Below are 10,042 nucleotides of genomic sequence, written 5' to 3' on the forward strand. Positions count from 1 at the left end.
TCTTCACCATGTCGTGGAAGAACTTGGTGTTGCGGTCCCCCTCTTTAAGATAGTGGATCTTGGCCTTCTGGTAGAAGAAATGCCGTTCGGCCTCGGCAAGGAAAACGGCCTTCTTCCTAAGAGCACCCAAAGAGTCCCGTAGCGCCACATCTCCCGGATTGGATTCAAGTTGATTCTGGGCAACTTGCAGGGTAAGTTCAGCCTCTTTGGCCCTGGCGAGATGTGGTTGTAGTGTTGCGTATTGAATGCCTTAAAGTTGCTTGCATTTTTTCCTATATGGAATATGTATTTGGGGTTAGTATTTCGTATCGGGGATTGTTAGGGATGTAAACAGATCGATTTAAGCTGAGTATATGATTGTTCAAAAGTTTGTTTGAATCATTATCTAGCTTAATTTAAAATTAATTTTATTGGTGATTGAATTAATTTCAAAAGGGTTTTAATTTATAGGTTAATTACATTGTCCTCTCCTAGTACTGTAGGTACTTACAGATTTTCGCTTCTTATTATTGAAATTACATAAACTTCCCGTGTAAGTTATATCTATCTCAGAAATTACCCCTTATATTAGTCACTCTAACGAAATTTGCTGATATTGTTGAAAATATTGATGTAAAAACTCTTTATTTTATCCTCGAGATCTATTTTTTATGACTAAAGTACCCCTAAGGGGTAAAAGGGGGTAAATCGCACAATTTTTTAGTATATTTAATCTACCATTACATATCTTGTCATCCTCAATTATTTTTTGGTAGCATTTATCCCCCTAAACTCACAAATGTAATACTTAACCCTATTACTAAATATTTGGACAAGATTGTTTTTATATTATATATATTTGTAGTACAAAGGATTTTTTTTTTAACATTTTGCATTTCAATTTAATTATATTTTTCTTAATTTAAAAAATAAAATTTAATTGCAATAGAGCAAAATGTAATTCAAATTTTATAGACTAATAGTTAAGTAATGAATGAGTATAATAAATAAATAAATAAAACTTTCATCCGAAATATTATTATTAATTTGGTAATAATTTACTAACAATTTAATTTCTTAAATAAAAATGAGTAGTACAAATCCATTTTTCAGATATATATTTTTTCAAAAATATAACAAAATATATTTATTCATATTTTCCTAAAAGTATTTAACTTTTGATGAAACATATTGTCAATTTCTTTTAAATACTTTTCTATACCTTGATTAAAGTTATTTTTTGCAGTTAAAAATAATTTAACGATGATTTAATCTGCAAAAATGCTCGAGTATATTGAGACCTATGCAACTATTCGTGCCACGAGCAGCAATTTTGTCCAACCAATCAATTTAAAAGGACCAATATCGCATTTGTTAGTTTACGGAGATGAATGCTACTTCAAAATAACTCTCGGATAAAGTATATTTAACTCCAAAATAAAAAATTTTAAAAAAAAGGGTGAAATGGTCATTTTATAATCAGGTTTAACTAAACATCATTAGTCAGAGAGGGCATATGTCAGAGGAGCAAACCTGCAAATACCCATAGTAGTAGAAAAGGATGGTGTAATTAACCCTTAATTTGATTTAACAAGAGCTAAAATCAAATAGTTTAATACATTTACATGCATTTTATTATTTTATTTTTCTCCGTTAATTGAATTGAGCTCGAGAGCTAGTAGAATGATTTGTTTGTTTTCTTTTCCCCCCTTATTTCAAGCTTATATAATTAAGTTAAACAAATCGAGCTCGAATATATTTTTGTCGATCAATTTTAATCGAGTATCGACTAATTTGATCTATTTTTTTAACTCTCCAATATAATTTTTGGCTTAAATATTAGAGAGTTTTCGATACATCAAAATCTAGCATTCTTAATCCATTACAATAGCAAATGAAATTGCGGTTTACGTGCCATAAATTATTATTATTTTTTTATTGTTTTGGTATTTTTATTTTTTAATTCTCCACATTACGTCCTGTAACTCTAACAATTTGTAATATTAGTCTCAAGCTTTAACCTCTTAAATTTCTAATGAAAACAGTCTTAATACCCCGCAAGACTTAATGGAGCTCGTGCTACACTCGTGTTGTTTTCGAAGTAAATTTAACGGAAATAAGACTTGGGACTAAAATTGCAAATTATTGGAATTAAAGGATGTAATGTGGTGAGTGAAAAAATAATGAGATTAAAAAAAATTTAACTTATGGGACGTGAAATGCAATTTTTCCTCGAATTTAGAGATGTCTCGAGACGAAAAAATTCAGAGAAAAACTTGAATAAAAAGCGCAAACTCATCATTTTCAAGTGTTCTCTTCATTCTTGATGGCAAATGTTCCTCCCCTCTCCACATGACTTTTCAAAGCGAAATTATGATATTTTAGAAAGTTAAAACGAGCCAACGAGGTCTTGTTTGATTGGTAAATTTGAGGCCTCGTAAACAAATGATAATGAGTTCGAGTTCCGCAAATACAGAATGAACTTTCGATTTTGAATCTTTTGCACCTATTTCATTTAATATACACTGTTCAGATGTATAAAAGACATCATGTATTTTATTTTTTAAAAAATTTACATATGTAGGGTGTATGTTAAATGGAGTAGGAGATGCGATAGGATTTGTAATAAAAAAATCCAATCCGCCATGAAGTAGGTGTATGCCCTCTTGTATAATAATTTGTCGGTTCTTTGGAGTGCAGCGAGAATTTTTATTTTTAAAAAAAGTGATTTTTGTATAAAAACTTGGAAGTTGTAGCAGAATTAAAAATGGACAGTATTTGTAAAAAAACTGAAAAGCATATCAGAGCTAAAACGGATAATGTTTGTGAAAAAAGTATTTCGGAAATAAGTTTAATTGATTAAAGACCGTATTGTTCGCATATGTTAGAAGGATACTATTTTTGTTTAATGTTTGCACTTGTCTTTTGATAATAATAATGATTTTTCTCAAAACATAATAAATATTATTCCAGTTAGTATATCTCATATTTATTTTTCTATAAATATTTATCATTTATATTATTAAAATATAAATACTATTAGAATAACTTAATGTTTTATTGAATAATGTTCCCACTATGTAATATAGATGTCATTTGTGCATAACAAATAAATTTGCATGATTGTCAAAAAATATATCTTTTAATCAATCATAATGATTTAATTTATATTTTTCTGTGATATAGGAATAATATCAAATAATTGAAAAAGAAAATATAAAATTTAAAAAAAAATAAATATGAGAAACTATAAATCTTTGTAAGTAGTGATAAATTTAAATTATTTGATATTCTAATATCAATTTTAAATGAGAAATTCTAAAAATAATTTATAAGGAGAAAATAAAAAATTAAGATTATAATGAGGGTAAAAATAGTTCAAAAGAAAGTTGAATTTATTTACCAGAAAAAAAAAAAAAAATCAAACCAGGTAGAAGCATCCCAAGGTGCTTGTAGCTTTTGAGTCACGAGTGCTTTCTTGTAGCAATTTCAGAAGTAGAAACTGATATTTCAAATATTTCAAAAGTAATTTTCGAAACCCAAAAGCTGGAAATTGCTTTTTTGAAACTCTTCCAGACGCTCCTTTTTATCTCGTTTGAACATATTCATTAGTTTAAACAATTAATACATTGTATCAATCTGTGAATTTGATATATGTAATAAATCGCACGCTATCAAAAAAATAAGAAAAGGTTAAACTAGAACAAACAAAACTTGGCGCTACCAAAATTATTCATATGAGAACAATACGAAAGACGTTCAAACTCTTCGTCTGGTGTTTTGAGGCTGAAAAGGTGAAAGACCTTCTATCATACTTAAATTTTACAAACATGTGTATATTGTACGATGACAATTCCTTTTTTTCTCAATTTTGACGTCAATATACGAAAATGTGATAAAAGATCCGAGCACAGTGGAAATGCCAAAGCTGCATGATCACCCTTGATCCTTCTTTTGCAATCAGGAAGAGTATTTCAATGGGATCTCCGAATCCGCGGAGGACACGAAGGGGGAATGTCGTGGGTCACCGGCGCGGCTGCCGCTATCATTCTGCACGACGGCAGAGGCACTCCTGGCGGTCCGGCGGCGGTCGCGGCGGAAACAGGCCTTGATGTACGTGTAGAGACAGATTACGAGGGAGACGAACCAGGTGGAGAGGATGACGACGAGGGCGGCGACGGGGTACCAGGGCTGAGAGAAGGAGGGAATCAGGACGTAGAGGGCGAGGAGTAAGCCGGCGATGGCGATGGCGAGGCAGAAGAGGGCGCATATGAGTTGAACAATACCATCTCCGTTGGGCCATACATCATCCTCCATTGCTCTCTTCCTGCATCTCTGATCTCTTCCGCCCAAGGAGAAGATTTGGTTCTCTTTTGTGAAAGGCAGATTGGGAAAGTGGAAAAAGCAAATTGATCTGCAAATTGGAATGGAGATCCAAACATTTTCCACCTCTACTTGATTTGGAAATAGGTGCGTAAATGATTCGTGTCGAGCCTAACACGTTATTGTTTAAGCTCGTTTGAATTATTATCGAGCATTAAAAATTGTATTTGAATTTTATTTTATTATTATTTTAGTCGAGTTCAAACGAGTTTTAATTAGATCAAACTCGAGTCGAGCTGAGTAATTTGGTATTTTTAAGTATATTTTATTATTTTTGCACTAATCAAATCGAGCTTGAGTCGAGCTTAAAAGTTTACCGAAAATTTTTTTTTGTTCAAATTTGATATATTAAATTTAACAAATCGAGTCCAAACTAATTTTTATCGATTGATTTCAATTGAATATCGAATAATTTAATTATCTTTTCAGCCAAACTTGGAAGTATAATTACTTGCAGAAATCCTCCCCCTTTGCCATTTATCAATTATGGAGATAATTTATGTAGATATATCACCACTCCTTATTAAGATGTCCTAAAACAAGAATATATTTTTAAGGGTGTGTTTGCGAATGTTTTAAAAAAATATTTTTTAATTTTTGGTTTTTTTAAAGTGTTTGAAATGTCAATTTCTACTTTTGAATAACAAAAAATAGTACTTTTAGGCCAAAAGTTAGAAGCATCTTAGGTACTTCTAGCTACTGTGGTTTTTTTATAAATAAATTCAATTTTATTTTTGACTACTTTACCCTTATTATAATAATCTTAATTCAGTTTTATGTCTTTAATTTATTTTTAAAATGGTATATTTATTAGAATTGTTAAATAATTTAATGATAATTAAATTACACTTTCACATATTTAATATTTTTATGTTTTTATATTTTTTATCATCTAATTATATGATTTGATTAATTAATAATATATATATATATTTTTTCAATCATGTAAGTTTAACTATTGTGTATGAATCAACAATTATACTACTTAGTTGGAGCATTATTAAATTAAATATATTTTTTAATATTTCTTAAAAAAATATTAAATATACTAATCAAAATAACATTTGTTATTATTTTTTGGAAATATAATTAATAGTTACAAACAATAAGTGAAATAATACGTAAAAGAAAAGTATCTTTTTAACACATAGGGACAAGACAGTCTTTAGTAATTATGTTTATTTTAGAATTGATTTTTCTCCAAACACTATCAAATTTAGCTTTTATCTGTTTTTCGCATTTTTTATAAACACTACCTACTTTTGATTCTGCTAAAACTTTCAATTTTTTTCTGCAAAAAATACTTTTCTAAAAGTAGAAATTTTTGCAGACATTCCCTAAAAAGGATAAATCATAACTAGCTCTTTTGAAATTTTGCAGAACTATAAATAATTCTGGTTGTTTGGTAAATATTCAATACTCCACGAGTTTAACGTCCATCCAACAACCAGTGCAGTCCATTGGCTTTCGTTTGATTTTCATTTAATTTTTTGTGGTGAACTAATCGAATATCCTCGTGTACTATAAATTATAATTTTACTTTTTTTAAAAAAAAAATTATGGACTAAGTGATAGTTTTTATATATATATTTTTTTTAATTTTTTTCATTCACCTCTTTTGGTTTTTCATAATTTTTTATTTTAAAAAAAAACAAAGGACAAAATTAATAATTTCATGCTTTCATTCAATCATTATATAATTTTATCAAATATTAAAAGATATTTATATTTTTTTTATAAAAAAAATAGTATTTATAATTATACCAAACTTTACGAAAGCTCGTTATAATTTATTAATTTACATAGTAGCAAAAAATTCTATTACAACAAGCTCTTTGAATTTTTTTTTAATTAAAAATATTTTTTCGTTATTTGAAAAATTATAAACATTTTTTTAAAATTATAAATACCTTAATTAATAACCCCTTGCGACAACTTATTGGAGGGGTGTATTTAGTAAGGTATTTGTAGGGTATTTCTATTTTTTCAATAAACGAGAGAGTATTCGAGAGAGTATTTGTAATCAAAGCAAATATCGGAGGAGCTTTTAATTTATTCTAAAACCAAAACATTAAAATTTACAAAATGGTGGGCTTTAGATGTCTTGGGCTTAACTTGTATTGGGCCTAGTTCTCACAACCCAACTGAGAGTTTGTATTAGGCCAATCTAGTAAACAAATCTTGAGCCAGCCCAACTTCAACCCATTTTGATGACCCTGTCCTGATTCAAAAAAGTTTTCTGACACAAATACATTAGAATAATTAGATCGGATTGTATGAAATTTATCATAATTATAAATATTTTTTTATTTTTAAAAAAATATACATAATTTTTAAAATTAATGTTTGTCTAATAAATACTTTTTACAATGGGCTATCACTAAAAAGTATTTATTAAACAACCATTAATTTTATATTGGTGTTTGTAATTTTTTAAACGAGATATATTTATAATTATGAAAAATTTTAGAAAAGTTTATTGTAATAATATACCCTAAATTTAATTATACAATTATTTTTTTATTTTTTATAAAATTATAAGTACACTTTTTGAAATGATGTAATATATTCAATGGGTATTTGTATAAATTTTTAATTCTAAAAAAGTGTTTATATAAATTGTAATTATAATTTTTAGAGGTATATTTACAATTTTATTAAAAAAAAAAAAGAGGATATTTATGTAAATTAGAGTTTAATTGTGGGGTGTTGATGTAATTTCTTTAAAATAAATAAATAAATAGCTCAACTTAAAACCCTATTAGGCTTAAAACCCTTTTTTCCCCGTGATTATAGTATTCAGCAAGGCTCCAGCAACCCTTTCTGATTGTGAGCAAAATTCCAACCTCTTCTCGCTCTTGTGGGGTATAAAAGTTTTGATACATGTTTCGTCAAATTCTTGAGTAAGAGATTTTAAATTCCGATTTCTGTTTGATATTCTTTGCAGGTTAATTTTTTATTTTGTTTTCAAGATAATGGCGGAATTTCACTTTGATGAGATAATCAAGGTGCTCAAGATAGGTAGCCAAGTCGTTTACACAAAGGTGAAGTGAAAAAGATGTTAAATTTGGCGTTCTCTTGTAGTAATTCTTAGCTAACCGAGAAACTGTTCATTGTACCAAAGTTTTGTTGGATTGAGGTTGCTTCATTTTAGAAATAATTTCTATGTTCTGTGAAGTTTATGTAAGGGATTGGTTTGACCTAAAAAATTTTGTGAATGGTGTTTCAGTTTCACGAATAAATGCGGAAGGCGAAGAGGGTGATTCGTCTTTGGAATTAGATGTGCACAATGAGCTATATCCTATGCTTCCTGGTGAAAAATATAGGATGGTGAATGACAAAACTCTGAATGTGGATGGTTCGGCTGTCGATGGCTACTTCCCTGAGGTGCAGTTCTGTTTCACTCTATATCTGTGAATTATATGATTTTGATCAGATGATCATGTGATTGAACTTGTAGACGATGGAAATTGATGGATTTTTGGATGTGAAAGCAGCACATAGGAGCATTTTTTGTAGGTTGGCAGCTAGTGGCAAGCAATATATATGTGCCATGGTTACAGAAATGATCAAAGATAGCTTGGTATAATCTGCATCTTAGAAGTGATACGTCCAAGAAAATATGTTTTTTAGAGTCAGATAAATGCACTTTTCCTGCAAATATTGCTGCGGAAGGGTAATAGAATTACAGTTTATTCTGTTGGGAAAGAGTGTCAAAATATGCAACACTAATACCATTGGAAACTAGTAAGTTCTTCCACATGTTGGATCAAATATCGGGGAAAACCAAGAATTCCAAAATAAGGTGCAAGAGATGAAGAGAGTCAAAAATTGGACACAAGAATCTTCCTATGGAAAATCCATATTCGGAAAACTCACTGAACTGTAGTTCCTAAAAAACAGTAAAAACGTTTGCAAATTTTCCCTGGACAGTTGCCACCCTGTATGATAGGGCGATACAGTCCAATTAATAGAATTTTTCTACCCATAAATTTGGTACCAATTATTTGTTTTGTCTCCTGCTGCTATAGTAGTTTTCAGATCTAAAAACTAGTGTTGGTTAAGGCATGAGCATATTTAGTAGAGCAGTTAGAGAATGTTGGATTTTGAAGTGAATCATGTAATGCCATGTATGTGTGTCTATGCTTACATGCCAAGATTAGTTTATAAATTAACAACTTGAGACCATGAAGAAGGTAGAATAATGTATGACTGGAAACTGAGTTTAACTTATGATTGTTGTCCTCCTATTGCAGGGGAAATAGAAAACACTTGCAGACAAGTTTTAGTATGTCATGCATGGGCTTTTGTATAAGATGTCAGAAGCTAAAGAAAAGACAGATGGCGGAGATGATGTTAAAGTGTATATATATGCACCTTTTGATTAATGAAATTTGTTCATATTATTCAGTGATTGTGTTATGTCAACAAGCTGGAGAAATATTTAGAAAATAGGGCCTCGTTTTCATCAAAGGAACTTATACTTATGTGTCATCTGACGTTCTTACTGCTTCTTCAGCGAAACACTCTATTTGGATCTTATTCATTGATATTGGGACTTTCATTTGTGATAGGGAGGCATACATTTCATTTGGAGCCTTTCAAATGTTGCTAAAATGTGATCCCGTAAAGATGCATAAGTTTAGGATTGATAAAAGGTTGTTCCTTCTCTTGAGGAAGATTTGACATGAAACTTAAGTAATTCGAGTTGCATCTATGTTGGATAAACGAGTTTTTAAATGGTAGTATGATTCATGCTATGAGAATGTTGGAATGATATTTAACTTACTATTACAGCCTGTTTTCAATGTTAAGCAAAAATGAGACTGTGGACAGAGCTGGAAACTTGTGTGCAGAGCTCATAATTCATGTTTATAACTTGATTTCTTTGATGATATCCTGAATTTATTGTGTGATTGTCTCTAAGAAATTATTAAATGAGCATTTTTATGTCGGAATTCTTCCATTATGTCGGAATTCTTCCATTATGTCGGAATTCTTCCATTAGAGTTCTTATATGTTCTAAAAGTTGGTTGTACTTATGGAGTATGTGTCGTCCTGAAGGCGAGCAATGTTGGTTGTTTTCAAAGGATTTAAACATTAAGGTTATGAAAATGAGAATTTCTTGTAATCCATCAGAGAGAGAATGGCCAAAATCAAACTTGCAAAGTCAATAACTATAAATATGAACATTTCCTTATAACACAGAACTAGGATTGTTTTCCATTGTGTGCATCACGATTAGTAGTCTTTTATGCATACTAATTGTGTCCTACAAGCACTGCAATCTTTACCTCATAACTGAAATCATCCAGGTATTTAGCAGTTTTCATAGATTGCTTGCACGCACAAGTTTGTTCTTGAACAAAGAAAGAGGAAAAAGAAGGAAGCACACAACTACTTTGTTCCCTAGAAAGAGTCAAGGTTGATGCCTGCATGACTTTTTCCTTTAGACATGATATTAAGGTACTTATCCAACAAGGTATTAGGTGATTAAACTGAAAACCGTGCATGTATGAAATTCCCTGGTACTGGAGACCAACTATTCTAACAATCTAGGAACTGTATCAACAGAAATGTTTTGAGAGAGGTGGGAAATGGACAGAAGTACTAAAATAAACAAACACTGTTAGATAAACTAGTACGTAATGTGTCTGTTTTATCTGTCCGTTTTAAGTGA

General features: G+C 30.1%; 1 long non-coding RNA gene across 1 annotated transcript; it reads left to right on the forward strand.

Annotated features, from left to right (window-relative positions):
- The first annotated feature begins 7,106 nt into the window (after nt 1–7,106).
- On the forward strand, nt 7,107–8,934 carry LOC105173401 (DNA-directed RNA polymerases II, IV and V subunit 8B). Its single transcript, XR_016062723.1, has 5 exons — nt 7,107–7,227; nt 7,310–7,411; nt 7,551–7,749; nt 7,823–7,945; nt 8,619–8,934. It is a non-coding gene; the product is annotated as a DNA-directed RNA polymerases II, IV and V subunit 8B (long non-coding RNA).
- Nucleotides 8,935–10,042: the final 1,108 nt, after the last annotated feature.

The sequence above is a fragment of the Sesamum indicum genome, linkage group LG11 (assembly GCF_026168435.1).
Source record: "Sesamum indicum cultivar Baizhima isolate 11 linkage group LG11, ASM2616843v1, whole genome shotgun sequence".
Classification (NCBI taxonomy): Eukaryota; Viridiplantae; Streptophyta; class Magnoliopsida; order Lamiales; family Pedaliaceae; genus Sesamum; species Sesamum indicum.